The sequence below is a fragment of the Somniosus microcephalus genome, chromosome 15, assembly GCF_052327205.1.
Source record: "Somniosus microcephalus isolate GS21.2 chromosome 15, FLI_Smic_1.0, whole genome shotgun sequence".
NCBI lineage: Eukaryota > Metazoa > Chordata > Chondrichthyes > Squaliformes > Somniosidae > Somniosus > Somniosus microcephalus.
The window spans coordinates 70,836,746-70,855,193 of record NC_141001.1 but is presented as its reverse complement, the minus strand read 5'-3'; the positions used below and the strand labels follow the sequence as shown (position 1 = coordinate 70,855,193).

General features: G+C 42.5%; 1 protein-coding gene across 1 annotated transcript in view; it reads left to right on the top strand.

Moving 5' to 3' along the window:
* The window catches only part of lrp5 (low density lipoprotein receptor-related protein 5), a 240,912-nt gene that overhangs the window by 164,691 nt on the left and 57,773 nt on the right, over positions 1 to 18,448 (top strand). The window lies entirely within an intron of this gene.

Below are 18,448 nucleotides of genomic sequence, written 5' to 3'. Positions count from 1 at the left end.
AATTCCTCCTCATCTCAGTCCTAAATGGCTTACCCCTTATCCTTAGACTGTGACCCCTGGTTCTGGACTCCCCCGCCATCGGGAACATCCTTCCTGCATCCAGTCTGTCTAGTCCTATTAGAATTTTATGGGGGAGAAATTCGGTTGTTAGCGCCACCGATTAACGCCTAAAGAAGCCGAGAAGTGGGGCGCTAGCCAATTTCCGGGCGGGCGCAAGGCGCCTAACGCCTCGCCCCATATTGAGCATGCAGTTAGCGCCGGCGCTAAATTTTAGCGCCCGCTCATGGGCACAGGCTGATTATGATGTCATTTGAGTGTGCAACGCCTTTTGGGCGCCCCGGACCGGAAATTCAGTGGCGCCCCCCTCCATAGCACCTAGCGCTAATAGTGACAGCTTACCTGGGCCTTACGAAGTTGCTCTCGGGCTGGAGGAGCGTTATTTAAAAGGGACTGATGTGGTTTAAAAGCGGCAGCCATTTTTGGAGCACAACTTCCTCGAGAGCTACAAAGAGTTGCTGAGCTGCACACTGAGAGCCATTTGACCACTGAGCCAGCGCAGGTAGACGATCTTCAGCCTTCTGACCATCACCTTGCTGTTGGTGAGCCTTGACAACGGGGAACCTTCCTGTGGGCACTTATTATGGGGGCTGCATTGGAGGGGAACGACCTGCTGCTGAATGATCTGGAAAGGGCACTGAGACGCTGGGAGAGGGGGGCAGGCATGGCCAGACGGAGGAGGGTGAACAGACGTCGCCACAGCAGACCTTATGCTGGCAGGGTTTTCCGACAGCAGTTTTCCTACATGAACATGCCGGAGGAGCAGTGTGTCAGAAGGCTGCAATTTAGAAAGGAGGTGGTGCCTGAGCTGTGCCAGCTGCTTCAGCCAGATCTGCAGCCTCAGATAAGGTGCAGGACATCTCTGTCGGTGGCTGAGAAGATGGCTGCTGGCCTGAACTTCTACGCGAGCGGCTCTTCTCGGGCTGCGCGTCAGAGGCTGATCAAAAGTAGCTTCTAGGCCCCTCTGACGGAATGCTTGCTGCCATTCCAAGAACAGAAATGGAACCGGTCTGATACCCCCAAGCCTGTGAAGGGCAAGATGCATGTAAATAGCAGGCATGGCCATTGTAAATGAAGAAAGTGTTTCATTACACAAAATGTGGTTCCTTCAAACATGAGAAAGCTATGGCAACAGAAAGCAAAACTAATACACTGACACATAACTGCCTCTCACACCCAGGAGACTGTACAAAACATAAATCACATTCCGACCATCTTCCTTGGCCTTGATTCCACTGCGCCAACCAAAGCATCCAATGCCCCATCAGTGAGGCGTTCCACCCTCTGCCTCACCCTTTCCATGTCTTGCTAGGCTGGTGCGCCACAGGTAGGCTCCCACCGCTTTGAAGGCCTACAAGGCAGTGAGTGTGTCCAGTGATGCCAATTGACCTGCCCCTTTAAGAGCTGGCCGGCGCCAGTGTGTCTCAGGGAAAGTGATTATTGACAGCACCGTCGCTGCGCCCCGCCGCCGCGAAATTGGGTTTCGCCGCTGGGTTAGCGCCTTAAGAGTAGCGTGCAGCACCTGATTTAGCGCCGCAATCACCTTTAGGTGCGCTGCAACCCAATATCGCGCTAGGTGACGCTAAATTGTGCCTGGCGCTAAACTTTGCGCATCGCCAGGACTAGCGCCCCAAACGCGGCTATACCGAATTTCTAGGCCTATAAGTTTCGATGAGATCCCCTCTCATTCTTCTAAACTCCAGCGAGTATAAGCCCAATCGACCCCAATCTCTCTTCATACGTCATTCCTGCCATCCCAGGTATCAGTCTGGTGAATCTTCACTGCACTCCCTCCATGGCAAGAACATCCTTCCTCAGATAAGGCGACCAAAACTGCACACAATACTCAAGGTGTGGTCTCACCAAGGCCCTGTATAACTGCAGCAAGGCATCCTTGTTCTTGTACTCGAACCCTCTCGCTACGAAGGCCAACATACCATTTGCCTTCTTAACCGCCTGCTACACCTGCATGCTTACCTTCAGCGACTGGTGCACAAGGACACCCAGGTCTCGTTGCACTTCCCCTTCTCCCAATCTATTGCCGTTCAGATAATAATCTGCCTTCCTGTTTTTGCCACAAAAGTGGATAGCCTCGCATTTATCCACATTATACTGCATCTGCCATGCTTCTGCCCAATCACCCAACCTGTCCAAATCATACTGGATTTTCTCGGCATCCTCCTCACAGCACACACGCCCACCCAGCTTTGTGTCGTCTCCAAACTTGGAGATATTACGTCTAATTCCCTCGCCTAGATCATTTATATATATTGTGAATAGCTGGGGTCCTAGGACCGATCCCGGCAGTACCCCACTAGTCACTGCCTTCCATTCGGAAAAAGACTCGTTCATTCCAACTCTTTGCTTCCTGTCTGCCAACCAGTTCTTTATCCAAGTCAGTACCTTGCCCCGAATCCCATGTGCCTTAACTTTACACGCTAATCTCTTAATGCGGGACCTTATCGAAAGCCTTCTGAAAGTCCAAATACACCACATCCACTGGTTCTCCCTTATCTATTCTACCAGTTATATCCTCAAAAAATTCCAGTAGATTAGTCGAGCACGATTTACCTTTTGTAAATCCATGTTGACTTTGTCCGATCCTGTCACTGTTTTCCAAGTGCTCTGCTATTGCATCTTTTATAATGGACTCTAGCATTTTCCCCACTACCGATGTCAGGCTTACCGGTCTATAATTCCCCGTTTTCTCTCTACCACCTTTTTTGAATAGTGGGCTAACATTAGCTGCCCTCCAATCCATGGGAACTGTTCCAGAGTCTATTGAAATTTGGAAGATGACCAACAATGCATCTACTATTTCTAGGGCCACTTCCTTAAGTACCCTAGGATGTAGATTATCAGGCCTTGGGGATTTATCGGCCTTCAACCCCATCAATTTCCCTACAAATACTGATTTCTTTCAGTTCCTCCCTCTCATTAGACCCTATGTTCCCCGACACCTCTGGGAGGTTATTTGTGTCCTCCTCTGTGAAGACAGAACCAAAGTATGTATTTAATTGGTCAGCCATTTCTTTGTTCCCCATTATAAATTCCCCTGATTCTGACTGCAAGGGACCTACGCTTGACTGCACCAATCTTTTTCTCTTCACATATCTATAGAAGCTTTTACACTCAGTTTTTATGTTCCCTGCAAGCTTACTCTCATACTCTGTTTTCCCCCTCTTAATTAATCCCTTTGTCCTCCTTTGTTGAATCGTAAACTGCTCGCGATCCTCAGGTTTGCTGCTTTTTCTGGCCAATTTATATGTCCTCTCCTTGGATCTTATGCTATCCCTAATTTCCCTTGTTAGCCACGAATGATTCACCTTTTTTGTTTTATTTTTATGCCAAACAAATTCTGTAGTTCATCCATGCGATCTTTGAATGTTTGCCATTGCCTATCCACCGTCAACCCTTTGAGTAACATTCCCCAATCAATCCTACCCAACTCACGCCTCATACCATCGTAGTTTCCTTTTATTTAAATTCAGGACCCTAGTCTCTGAGTCAACTACTTCACTCTCCACCTAATGAAGAATTCTATCCTATTATGCTCGCTCCTCCCCAAGGGGCCTCGCACAACAAGATTGCTAATTAATCCTTTCTCATTACATAATACCCAGTCTAAGATGGCCTGATCTCTAGTTGGTTCCTCGACATAGTGGTCCAGGAAACCATCTTGTATACACTCCAGGAATTCCTCCTCCACAGTATTGTTAGTAATTTGGTTAGCCCAATCTATATGTAGATTAAAGTCACCCATGATAACTGCTGTGCCCTTATTGCACGCGTCTCTAATTTCCCGTTTAATGCCATCCCCAACCTCCGTATTACTGTTTGGAGGTCTGTATACCATTCCCACTAACGTTTTCTGCCCCTTGGTATTTCTCAGTTCTACCCATACAGATTCCACATCATCAGAGCTAATAGCCTTCCTTTCAATTGTGTTAATCCCCTCTTTAACCAGCAATGCTACCCCACCTCCTTTTCCTTTTTGCCTATCATTCCTGAATATTGAATCCCCCTGGATGTTGAGTTCCCAGCCTTGGTCACCCTGGAGCCATGTTTCCGTAATCCCAATCATATCATATCCGTTTACCTCTATTTGCGCAACTAATTCATCCATCTTATTACAAATGCTCCTCGCATTAAGACACAAGGCCTTCAGGCTTGTTTTTTTAACACTCTTACACCTTTTAGAATTATTATTTACTGTGGCCATGTTTGATTTAAACCCTTGATTTCTCTGACTGCCACCTTTGTTTTTCTCCTTCCTGTCTTTTGCTTCTATCCTTGTTTCCCTTTCCTCTGTCTCCCTGCTCAGGTTCAATGAGATCGTGGCTGACCTTGCTCCACCTAGCGAGGAGTGCATCTGTGACCGGCTTGATGCAGCAATGGACAGCAAGTAAGCTACTCTTGCTGATGTCACCTGTTGCGGCCTGGCATGACGCTGAGGCGTAGAAATTCGGGGCCACAGTTAGCTTTATAGCCACAGGCAGTGATGTCTGGGCTGCAGTTGGTGCTGCAATAGATGAAGCAGCTCGGTCACAGCCACCCTTGTGACGCCAAGCCATCTGACATACCGCTCTTCACTTAAGTCAAGGTAGGATGTTCGATTCCGGATGACCCACATGGTGTAAGGCCTCCTGTGCCCTCCCCCTATCCCCTCTTCTCCCAGAAGCTGCAGGCCTGATCTTTTCCTGGCTGTGCCAAACCACGCAGCACACCCATCATTTCAGAGGTTATGTGCTATCGTCCTGCTCCTCCAAAATGTCACTCTCCAAAAATTTTGCACAGAGCTATAACAACAAACCCAGTCTAAAAAGGCCTACAAGCTCATTAGCAACAAAGAAAGACTAACCAGAGACTTAGCCGAATGCAGCTGGGGATCCCTTTCAATAACGCTGCTGCAGCCTGCTTCCCAACCGTTGCCGCCAAGAATTACTGGGCGGGCTTCCGATCCAGCTAATTTGGTGCTCCTACAGTTCAGTTTGTGAAATGAGTCCTCAACAGGTGCATGGCCCTTACTTTAATGAAGCCCTACTGCTTGCCTGGGGCGACTAAAATAGCAATTTTCATATCAACATTCAAGCTGCGTGCAGTATCACTTTTTCACATGACCCTAAAATCAGATATTTTGGAGTCTCTTTTCATGGTATGGGCATGGATTGGGATGCATATTTAAGTACAGTAGAGTTCTTTTCTGTGCAATGACCTAGATTAGACAAAGCTGTATATATCAGGAAAAATGTGATTTGTAGAAATGAGGAACAAATTAAGAGTGAGTAACAATTTGGTCGTGACCAGGACATTGCATTACTTTTCTTATAATTGCAAATTCAAACTTAACTGTACATTTAGCATTGTATTTTAAACTGTATATTTAAAGGTTTAAATATAAGCTTCATGCTTAAAACTAAAAGCAATCTAATTCATAACATTGGAAACTCTCAAAAATGCATATGGTAAGTCGTGCTTTGGTCTGCCCTACCACTCCCCATCCCCATACGGAAACCATCTGTTTTTTGCTCAATACACCACCACAACAGAACAGCTGAGATCAACAACTCAGTTTATGGACTGGCAAGCATTTTGAAGCATCTATTTTTTTTAATCATCAAATGCTGTGATGTATTCAAATATATTTGCTTTTGACCTCTTTGATTTGAACTTTTTATTAAACACTACAGCACAAATCAAAGTCACAAATGACATCCTCTGTGACTGACTGTAGTGAAATATCCCTCCTCACCATTCTCAACCTCTCTGAAGACTTTGACACAGAGGACCACACCATCCTCCTCCAACACCTCTTCTCCATTGTCCAGCTCAGTGGGACTGCCCTTGCTTGGTTCCACTCTTAACTCAGCAACTGTAAAGCAAAACTATGCATACTGTATACCAGGTAATCACCCACAGCTACAGTCGACAAGTAAGAGAGACGAACACAGGTACAGCTGGGAAGAAAACTAGAGAATGGGGAAAGACCCAGCAGAAACAGCCATTAAATTCTGTAATATATTGAAAATGTTTAGATCAGTTGCAACCCTTTTATCTCTGTTTGTCTTAAGATTCAAAAATAATGAGGAAATAAAAAATATTCATGTAAACAGTGTACTGGAATGTATTCAAATTTGAAAGGAGGTTGTAAATAAAAGTCCTGAATGTAAACATATTTATTTGAACAGAACTTTTTTAGTAACACTAAGTCCTGTTGCAGTAGTATTTCGTAAGGAAGGAAAGAAGCAAATTAATATAACATTTCCTTACATTTTATACATATTTTGGCAATTTGTAGTTTAAAAAAACACATCCTAAACTGATGGACTGTAACTGTAAAGAGCTACCCCCCACAATACATGAAGAGATTTATAATGCAAGTGTGTTATATGAGGGGAAGAAATTGTGTATGTACCTGCAGTGCCTAAAGAAAACACTTTAGTTACTGGAAAATTAATGATAATAAAAAAATCTCTGGGGGATCTCATTACAAATCCTTTTAGTGACAATGTGCAAAACCCCTCTCTTCTCACGGCCCCCACCCCCGCCCCCCCCCCCCACCCCAAACCCCCTCGGCATGCAACAACATAACCTCTGACTCATTATGAGCAAGGGCATTGGAGCTCTGCTAGTGTTTCTAATTAGCTTTGTATACTCTAATCAGATTGCTATATCTGCTTTGAACTGAAGCTCAATTTGCAGCGCAACATACCTCAAAATTTATGCAATATTAGCAGAATCAACACGTAAGATGCACCATCTCCCCTCAGGCTGATTTCCATGAGGTTTTCTTTTGTAGTAATGTTTAATTAGCAAAAGGTCTAACTGAGTAATGTTAATAATTACTGCTTTTGCCTGCAGCCACCTGATAAATGCTGTGAAACATAATAGGGTAGCATAGAAAGGTGATCACTGGATGCATAGTCCTGCCAAATCGTGGCTTGAAATATTGGATGTCAGTGAAGTGGCTTCAACCCACCTCTTCTTGGAAAGGGGAATTTGTGTAGGGTCGGTAATATACTAACGATTCATATCCTAATGATTAAAGAAAAACAAGTTCAAATACATATTAGTTTGAATCAAAATACTGTAAACACAAGATGCTGGAAAGACTGTATTGCCAGTATTTTCTGTTTAATATATGACAGATTTTTCACTTTTTTTTTCATCCTGTCATCTCTGTTATTGAAAAATGCTGTGAGTGGTTCAGACCTTGAAGTGTTCGCTAGTGTTTTTTTTAAGGTTCTTTGCTTTTCTCCCCTCCCCCCTCCTTTCTCAACTGCCATGGGTTGGGTATTCTTACAACAGATAGAGAAGAGTACTTACACTGATATTTTCTGTCTTTGCCTTAATGTGTATTTGGTTGACACTGCCTCTGCAGAACTAGATGATCAATGATAGAATTCTCTTTACAGTGCAGACTGAATTTTGATGCTATGATCAATCACACTTTCCTGTTCCAAAAATGTCAAAATAAGATGTAATTTTTGAATTCCTGCTCATTTGAATTTGCCAAAGTACAATGGATTCTTGTTCACTTGGCCTTGGAAAGGATACAGCACAAGTTCACCAGAATTATACCAGGACTTAAAGGATTAAATTATAAGGACGGGTTGCATAAACTTGGTTTGTATTCCCTGAGTTTAGACGGTTGAGGGGTGATCTAATTGAGGTGTTTAAAATGGGATAAAGGATAGGGTAGATACAAAGAAATTATTTCCTCTGGTCAGAGAATCCAGAAAAAGGGGGCATAGTGATAGCCCTATGGAATTTCAGGACCAGTATGTCCAGTGCACACACATGTTCAATGCCAGAATGCCATATTTTATTGATACAAAACAGTCTTAAAATCCTGGGTGCTTCTGAGCTACAACCTGAAACTGATGAGCATATTCCAGTGTGCAAAGTACACTCAGCAAACAATTACATTCTGATTGACCTCAGACTGTGTTTACTTATAGAAATTGGACTTTATGGCCTTAAAGAGATAAGGGGGGAAAATTCAGTTGGTTTGTGCCTCCCGTTAGCACCTTAAGAGGGCGTTAATGGGGCGCAAAGCAACTAGCGCTCGGGCGCGGTGATGTTTGCGCCGCTCGCAAAATTAACTAGACATTTTGTGGCAGCGCTAAACGCTACCACCACGATCTCCTGCGCCGGCAGATTGTGACGTCAGTCGAGTGCGCAACGCCCTGGTAGCGCCCCGGACCGGATATTGAGTGGCACCACCTGCCGCTAGCAACGACAGGTTGAGGGGAGCGTTTTGCAGTCAGAAAGGGACTGGGGGAGCGCTATTTAAAGGCGACCGCTTCCTGCCTTTTTTGGTTGGTGACATTTTTGCACCACGCATTCTGAGAGAGAGAGAGACTTCTGGAGAGCTTCAACGCTGTGTGAAGGAGTTTTGGGTACTGAGCAGCACTTTGCAGGTTCATTTTGATTTGCCCTTCCTTGCTTCGCCAGCGCTCTGAGGTAGTGCCTCGCTCCTCGGCCTTTGCGCTTTAAGACAGGTGTGAAGCACCTGATTTAGTGCTCCAATCACCTCCAGGGGGCGATAAAAGCCAAGTTTGCCGTCGGAGGCGATAATTAGCACCAGGCGCTAAACTTTGCGCACAGCCGATAATGGCGCCCCAAACGGGGCGATACTGAATTTTTCCCCCAAGCTATCTTAAATGCAGCTTCACCATAGCAGAATAATACATTGTGCACTACACTTTATAATACAGGAAACTCTTTGGTATCCGGCACTGACGAGACCGGGATGGTGCCGGTTGATTAAAAATTCCAGATGACGGCGAGGGTTATCTACCGAGGCTATTTTTAACAAACAAAAATAAAAAAATCAAGAAATGTGCAGTATACAGTAATTGGGTACTCACCTACAGAATGTTGTGTTAAATGGATGGTGGAAGATACAGTACTGCTAGTTGAGGGTAATCCATAACTCTTTAATTACTTAACAGTAAAACAAAACTTATACAGTAAACGACTGTATACAGCGCGGAAGAGTCAGACTCCTGTTATTGAGGTGTTCGGACTTCTGACAGCGCCAAGAAGCGGAGCAGTGGCAGTTTGAAGAACTACACCCACTGACTAACTCGGCCACCGTGGGAGACTCGGACTCGGCAACATTTCCGGTTATTGAGGTGTTGTTTTCAGAGTATGAATTTTGCCGGTTAATAGAGTATTCCGGATATTTAGGTGCCATTTAAACGAGAGTTTCCTGTACTCTTGTCATAATAAAACAGCAATTCATCTGATTAACTTTTAACAACACTAAGGGAGATCCCCTATGAACATATTGTCAACCATGGGGATTAAAACCAAGTCTAACCCTGTCCAGTGCATATTTTGTTACAGGTGCAATACAAACTTAAAATGCTGTTTACTTGAGAGCTGTAGCCTGAAACTAATGATGCATTGCAATCTGTGGAAATTCCCTGACCAAACAACAATTTAACTCTGATTGACCTGGCCCTCTGTTTTCTTTACAACTTGACTTCATGGCTGTAAAGGGATACACTTCCACAGTACCAAAATAATACATTGTGTACTGTACATGGTTTAACACTCCTTATAAAATAGCTTATCATCTGACTTGCTATGAGTAACACCATAGTAGATCTGCTTGAATACATATATTCTTTTGTTTTCTTTTTTTGCACACTGATTTTCTCTCTGCTGTCCAGAAAGCACTGACGCTTGCATAGCTGTGATTCCAAAGGCACCAGCCTTGTGCCTTGCTTAAGTGCCAATCTTCACCTGTGAGCCCTCAGTGAGTGTTGGAAGGTTATTTAACCATAGGGGGCGTTGTAACTTGGCCCAACAGTGTTCAGCAGAGCATATTTTCCAGCAAAAACTGAGAGCAATGACTGGGCCAGGGGTCCTGAAGCCATTTGGAATGGTGTGACCACTGCCCTGGCTGAGATTAGTTGGGTCAGTTCAAACCATTGATCAAATCTAGAATGCTCTCCATCTGTATGGCCCATTTCTTGATGGTGCATTTACTTGAGCTATAGGGGAAGCTACATACACACACAAACTTAGATTCAAAATTATCCTGTAACCCAGCGGTATTATTTTGTAGTGCTTTATAATGACACATCTGGCCTTCGTGTCTGTGACAGAAGACCTACACATGATGGTGATATTTATCTTGTGTTTGGTTTTGTCTGTGGCTTATTAACACCATTTTTGTGAAACTGGCACCAACTCTACTTGTATGTGGTCCACAGTCGCCACGGCAGCTGGTGGACCGTCTGCTCGCAATGGATTCCATATGTGTAGAGACCACATTGTGTTGGAATTTACAGGGTACAAGCCATTTAAATAATGGGCTTTGAAACACAACTCCACTTCCTCCCCCCCCCTTAAAATCCATTTATAGCAGACGAGATCTAACAGCAGGAGTAAGGATTTGCGTGTGAACTCTGTGTCTACATTCAAATGTAATTTATTATTGGCAAATGAACTTCAGTTTTGGCAAGACATGTTTTGCCTGTATAACAAGTAAACTTTATAGTTTAGGTTATTAAATTTATCTTAAGAGGTATGTAGAATGCATCTGGAAAGTATAAGAATTTCAAAATATAGTAAGTTGTCTAAGCAACTGTGTACTTTTCTGTAGTTACTTGATATGCATAGTTTTCAAACAAAATGCAGACATATTCCTTACGAGACGAATTCAGAAATAATTGTGGAAATCATAACTGCCCTTGGGTTAGATGAAGTACTGGAAAAATAACTGTCAAGCTTCGTTGTTTCCAAACTTGAGGGGGCCAGGCTAGATCTTCTGTTATTGAGTTCCATTACTGCCTTTATAAGAAAGTCTCTGCTGGGAAAGTATTTTGATGAGAAGTCTGCAAATGACTCGATGCCACGTAAGTCCATCTTGTGTGTTCCTGCTACAATTGATGTGACGAACATATCAAATCAGACTGTCTTTCTGGATTGTCACTAGAGGTGGCAGGATATTGCAGTGGTAATCTTCATTGTAGGTTGAATCCATTTTTCATGAACACCTATTTCAGTGACTAGTTTAGAAATGCATTTCTATTCATTTGAAGTTATTTTTTTTTAATCAGTCCTGGCCAGACAGGGAAGGTGTTTATTTCTGTCCTTGATATCAATACTGTACTTGGAAAATATTTGATGTACATGCTTTGTGTTTGGCGTTATTAAACTGACGACTAAAACAATGGTTGGTGAGTTAAATGGGTATTTAGGCAGATGTGGGTAATTCAAATTTCACACCATTAAAATTGCTGCTGTAAACTTACATTGTCCTTCGTTCCACTAAAATCTAGTTAATTTTAATATATTCCTCTGAAATGAATGGACAACTTTTATTGGCCAGAATGAACAGCCCATTAACAAACTACTGCTTGTATTTATTAGAGGTGTAGAATCATAGACTGCACAATATTTTGGGAAGGTGGAAAAATTGCAGATTTAGGACCAAATGTAGGAGAAACTTTGGTGAAGGATGAAAGGTCAATGTGCAGCACAAAGAAAGAACTTGCATTTAGATTGCGTCCTTTATATCCCCAGGCAACAAATTACAGCCAATTAATTCGTTTTGAAGTGTCGTCGCTGTCATTATGTCGGCAAACACAGCAGCCATTTTGTGCACAGCAAGGTCCCACAAACAGTAATACGATAAATTGCCAGTTAATAAGTCTAGCCAGTACTGACTGTGGGATAAATAATGGCCAGGACACCAGGATAACTCCTTGCTGTTCTTCAGATAGTGCCGTAGGATCAGATGAGGCCTCAGTTTAACATCGTATCTGAAAGATGGCACCTCCAAAAATGCAGCACCCCGTACTGCACTAGATTATGCGCTCAAGGCAGGAGTGCTACTACTAAGCCAAGCTAACAATTTCAGTGTTTGAAAGTTGAAAAGGGTCAGGGAGACGATAAGAATCAAGAAGTGCTGGTTAAACAATGTCAAGCTCGGGTTTTATGAGCTTACCAATTGTAGAGCCTATGAATTGTATTTCAGATGGACTTCTTTGTTTGCACAAGTACAATTTATTTTCATACAATAAAAGTTTGTGCTGTTTGCAAAAACAAAAGCCAGATGTATTCCAAAAATGACGAGTAATGTTTTGGATCTTGAGCAGATTGCGGAAGAAGCTTGCTGTGCTCGGCCCTAAAATCCCATCTTCACTGCATTCCAAAACACCTTCCTGCAACTATATATTCAAATAATGAGACTTAATAAACTCCAAGTGCAATAAAAATTACTCTTAAATACAAATTCCTATATGTTAAACAGAATGTGGCAAGTTCTTAAGGAAATTAAACAACTGACAGCAGGCTTTTGTGCTGACAAGTTAAATTTACAATGCCATGAAATTTTGGCTGAAACCGTTTCAAAGTGATTTCTCCAGAAAGGTTCTTGGCACAACGATGAGTAGTCTTTGGATCAAACTGTTTGTTTCAAATAGTATGTTTTAGGGCTATATCATATTGGAGCTTTACACAGGACTGAGGGAATTTTTTTTGTTGTTTTGGCACTGATCCTTTTTTTCCCCCTGCAAATGTAGGCACATAGCAGCATGTGTGGCTCTTCATTTTTGGTGCAAGTTGTGCTTGTATGCCGTTTTTAAATTTTGTTTTTGCACAAGCCTAGTATGTTAAATGAGTGATTTTCAAATCTTGTGCAGGGAGTGATCTGCAAGAAATGGAGGATGGATAGCAGGTGTTGGTGTGTTACTATATGATCACAGCTGGTGACATGATCGACAGTCACAAGTGTTACAATGGATATATCACTGACTGTGGACATATAGTGATACACCTAACATAATTTTTATGCAACAAGGTTCTGAAAAATGTGTTATGCAGATATGGATTGTACAAGTTTGAACTTGGGGGGAAAAAAAATTGTGGCAGTGAAATAATAGTGGGGTTACATTATGACTAATACTTGGCATAATTCAAGATATATTAGAGCCCTCAAGGTTGTTCCCCATTTTTCTGCATATCATTATGCTCAATTATGCATTTTCATTCCATGGACAACGTAGACAGCTTGCCTCCAAATATTGTTCTTCTGCTGATCCATAATTAAACATAGAAACATAGAAGATAGGAGCAGGAGTAGGCCATTCGGCCCCTCGAGCCTGCTCCGCCATTCAATGAGATCATGGCTGATCATCCAAATTCAGTACCCTGTCCCTGCTTTCTCCCCATATCCCTTGATCCCTTTAGCCTTAAGAAATATATCTAACTCCTTCTTGAATATATTTAATGAATTGGCCTCCATTGCCTTCTGTGGTAGAGAATTCCACAGGTTCACCACTCTCTCTGGATGAAGAAATTCCTCCTCATCTCTGTCCTAAATGGCTTACCCTTTATCTTTAGACTGTGACCCCTGGTTCTAGACTCCCCAGCCATCGGGAACATCCTTCCTGCATATAGTCTGTCTAGCCCTGTTAGAATTTTATAAGTTTCAATGAGATCCCCTCTCATTCTTCTAAACTCCAGCGAGTATAAGCCCAATCGACCCAATCTCTCCTCATACGTCATTCCTGGAAAGAGGCATATTTAAAGCCAGGCATTGTATATTGCCCTCATCTACTTCAACTCCCTCCCCTCGCCCATCTTAAAATGCCTTGTTTCAACTTCCAAATAGAAATCCAGTGGCAAACTAATGACATTCCCAAACTAAGCTGTACTAGATAAGTAATTCTTGGATGTTGTGTGATTCACAACCATCTCCACAACCATCTTTGGCAAGTGAGTACTCTACTGCTTTTGTTTGAGTTACCTAAAATTGACTTAATTTTAAACCAAAGCAAGTCTTGCAGAATCCGAGTACTTTGAGAAGTCACCTTAGACCATGTTTTTTAAATTATTTTGTGTAATTCATTTTCTTCATTCAGAACTCACACAATGGATGTTATTCAGTTTTCTTTAATCAAGGTGCTAAAATTATATTCATATTCTTACCAGTTTCCACTGTTTTTAAAACCTTTTTTTATAACCAAGGAAATGGAATTTAAACAAACTTCCTCACATTCACGAAGTGATCAAGTTGATATTGGTGTGTTTCCTCCAGCTGGAGTGAGTCTTGTCCTAGTCTGGACAGGAAAGAGTACAAGGTCAAGTCAAATATTTCTGAGGGAGAGATTGGCTGTGTTCATATATTTTTTTAAAAAGCAGTTCAGAGGTCAGGGGCTAATTGGACTAGGGTGCACAAACAAAATTCATTCACCATTTTATAGCAGTACATTTTGTCCTTGTGTTTAAATTTCCTTTCTAAATTGCTGTGTCTATAATTATAATGGAAACTACCTATGTAAACTTGTAATTACACGTTCCTGGAAGTGGCTTTGGTGACGGGAGGAGAGGGGAAAGGGGAGTAGGAAGGAGAGAGGATAGAGACGGGAAGGGGAGAACGCAGAAGTTGAGTAGGTAGTTCAAGGGGATGAACTACCTTGGGGACAGGGTCATTTTAATATTCCCCCTCCTTTTCCCCGTCACCTCCTCCCCTCCTACTTCATCCCCCACCTCCTCCCCTCCTACTCCATCCCCAGCCTCCCCTCCCATTCCACCCATCTCCTCCACCCTCGCCTCCCCAATAAGGAGTGAGTAGTTTTAGTTCTAGAAGCTCAAGTGACAAACCAAGATGGCAACCGAGCTGGTACAGAAATCTGTTTCACCGTCACCCACAATTGTGTAGTCAGTGTGGCAAGTTATGTAGCCAAAACACATCATAAAATTATAACACAAAAATGTTGACATCCAAAGTGTGACAAAAACATGATAACAGGAAGTCAAGTGACGCAGACAATAAGTATATTCAAACACAAGATATTTAATGAATATAATGCACACTGATTTTCTGCCCATTTATTATAAGAAGCAGAAAATTTACCCTTGAATGCTTTTAAGGCAGGACTGTAATGACAGAAACTAGCTAATAGTGTGGCAAGCTAGACTGCATTCCCAGTACTCCCTAATCTCAGAACTAGCCCCAATGATTCCAGATACTGTCATTATTCCCACTGCTCCCAGATCCCAACACCCCCTCCGGAAATGTTCCCAGAACCTCCCTCTAGTTCTTCCTGCAATCCTGGGAACTCGTCCCAGTGTTCCCACATCCTAAGACAACTCCTATTTTTGATCGGTCATTGTCCCTGATATTACTGTTCTTATAAAACAACCAATTCACCCTGAATTTTGCCATAGAAACATAGAAGATAGGAGCAGGAGTAGGTCATTCGGCCCCTCGAGCCCGCTCCACCATTTAATGAGATCATGGCTGATCATCCAAATTCATTACCCTGTCCCTGCTTTCTCCCCATATCTCTTGATCCCTTTAGCCTCAAGAAATATATCCAACTCCTATTATATTCTTGAATATATTTAATGAATTGGCCTCAACTGCCCTGTGTGGCAGAGAATTCCACAGGTTCACCACTCTCTGGGTGAAGAAATTCCTCCTCATCTCAGTCCCAAATGGCTTACCCTTTATCCTTAGACTGTGACCCCTGGTCTGGACTCCCCCGCCATCGGGAACATCCTCCCTGCATCTAGTCTGTCTAGTCCTGTTAGAATTTTATAAGTTTCAATGAGATCCCCTCTCATTCTCCTAAACTCTAGCGAATATAAGCCTAATCGACCCAATCTCTCTTCATACGTCATTCCTGCCATCCCAGGTATCAGCCTGGTGAATCTTCGCTGCACTCCCTCCATGGCAAGAACATCCTTCCTCAGATAAGGCGACCAAAACTGCACACAATACTCAATGGAGATCACCTAACTGCACAGAGATATGCACCAGAATCTAAGAAACGTGTAACATTATTTTGAAAACAGAATTTCTAATTTTCTCATCAAATATATTTGCTTAGACAAAATTTGAACTAGAATGAAACTTCAGTTACAATCTAGGATTAAAGTGCATGGGATCTCATCAGATCTGAATCCTCAAAAACATTTTCCAAAAATCAACTTTTTTTCTCAAGAAACTTTCTACAACAAAAGGTAGAAATTTTAATCCTGAATTAGCGAAGGTGTCACAAATATGGGACAGGTAATAGGGAAATGTGAAATGTTTAATAATGTAACAAAAATAAGAAGGTTGGAGAATAAAGGGGCAGTCACAAAAAATATATGCACTAACAAATCACTGAAAATAATTGGCGCTCGAGTGATCCTGGTCAGCTCTCCATACCTTGAAAGATTTGAAGTAGGTACTTTGGATATTTATGCTTGACATTCTTCTATTTTGTTTCACAGTCTCGGGCAGAATGCAAGTCTGACTTTTCTGGAGGTGCGGTAAATCCCATTAGGATACTCTTGGTTGGTTTACTGTCTGGACTTTAGTTCACTTGGCCTTGTCAACAAATATTTTGTTTAATAATTCTATCCCCCAGTCCATTGCAGCTTTGGCTCACCATCCTTCTAATGAAAATCACACCTCATCCACCATGCTCTTGACTTGAATGATGGAGTCCAGTTGTGATCAATCCTGATTGGATCACCTAGTTTAGACCAGCATTTTAGTGTCAGACTCTTACATTTTCAGTGCTGTCAACATCCAGTCCTTACCTAGATTAACTCTTCATTTTTATTTGGAGAAATTGAAGATGGGTTTACTAGATTTTCACTGAATTGGCATTCTTTTCATGCTTTCTTGCCAGCAATGTTTAGTATTTAAATCATTTGTGCAGATGGTAGCTTGGGAATTTCCGGTTGAGTCTGAATTGGGTTGTACTGCAGTGCCCTTTTTATTTTTTTCTATCCCTTTTCATTAATTATATTTATAATAATTGCCAGGAAATCAGAGTAAGAGAAGAACTGATATGGGGAAGTGGAGTGGCGTTGAGGGGCTAGTGAGAGGGTATGAAGTGGAGGATGGAGAAGTGGGAGAGAGGGGAAGGGTAGGCAGAGCAGGTGCAGGAGGAGGAGGAGGAGGAGGAGGAGTGGAGTAGGTCAGTGGGGTGGGGGACTGAGGGGAACAAAGGCAGGGGCGGGGTGATGCTTGCAAAGTCTGAATGGGGAGGGTCTGGAATATCATCTCAGTGGGTGCGGAGTGCTGGTGAGCTCCCCTTCTGGGGAGGGGAGGCATTTTCATTCTCCTTTGGGTGGGAGGATGTTATATTTTGATCTCTAGGCAAAGGGGGTGATTATTGAAAGATAATAAGCAAACCATGTTCATTGTATCTCACAGACCGTATTAAAGATTGAATTGTATTCAGTGTGTTTTGCTTGGAGGATATGACAATTGTTGCAGAGCCACCCAGTGGTGATGCATGGAAACATGAGGCTGCAGTTGGTGCCTTAGGATATTTAAGCTTATGTACGACAAACCTCACAGCAATGCCTATAGGCATAACAGTAAGGCATAGAACTCTGTAACCCAGCTATCATTTTTAATATATATTCTATTTAGAATTTTGGATGATAGATTTATTTGTTTATTTCTGGTATATTTGTCTTTCCCTCTTTTGGTTCTGTTTTTCTTTTTGGAAAAATTACGCCTTTCCCATTCCTATATTCTGTCCTGCTGGGTGTGGCAGTTCTATAAACCACTTCTGTATTTGAAGCCTTATGGAGGGGATATTTTTTCACTTGAAACAGTGTTGATCTTGCCATTTTTGTGTTTGCTGGGTGATTTTATCCTTTTTTTTTTAAAAAGCGATAATGACAGGAACCTGCCCATTTCAAACTCACTTGCACTAATGCTCATTTCACCACTCTCGTGTGCTTTTGTAACAAGTCAAGCAATGATCAAGAATGTTGGTCCCGCTCCAGATAACAGAAACTGAGGAAATTCAGAATGATATATTGGCACAGCTATTTCAGGATTTTGAATGACTAATTTATAGTCCTATGGCACTGGAAAGAAAGTATTTATTGTCACATGTGTAATCGACCTCAGGGTTTCCAAATCAGAGTACGACAATTCAGGTTTTAAATATTGTGTGCCTTTTCTGGTTGTCTAGTTTGTTTTGAAATTATATTTTAATTGATTTCTTGCTTTGCTTTAGTCTTCATAGATTTAATGTTTTAATAAATCATTACAGGTAAGATTTTTTTGTTTACCGAGGGTGGAGAATGAAATATACAGCCAAGCAAGTAGTGCATTGTGGTTTTAAAAGTGATTTGTTTATTTAAAATGCTCCTGAGTTGCCGCTGCTCAGCAGATTGACGTGATGGTGAGCACAGCAGAGGGAACGGTTTAAAATTCCTGATGTTAATTTGTGAGGCTGACGCATCGGGCTGGATTTTGTCAGCCCCGAGGAGGCGGGTATGGAGGCGGGACTGCCGGTAAAGTTGCAAAAAGTGGGGACGGATGGCAAACCCACCCCCCATTCCACCTCCGTGCCCTTTTGCCAGGAGGCGGGAAGCCGTCCTGCCCCGGACCCCGTCTCCTCGA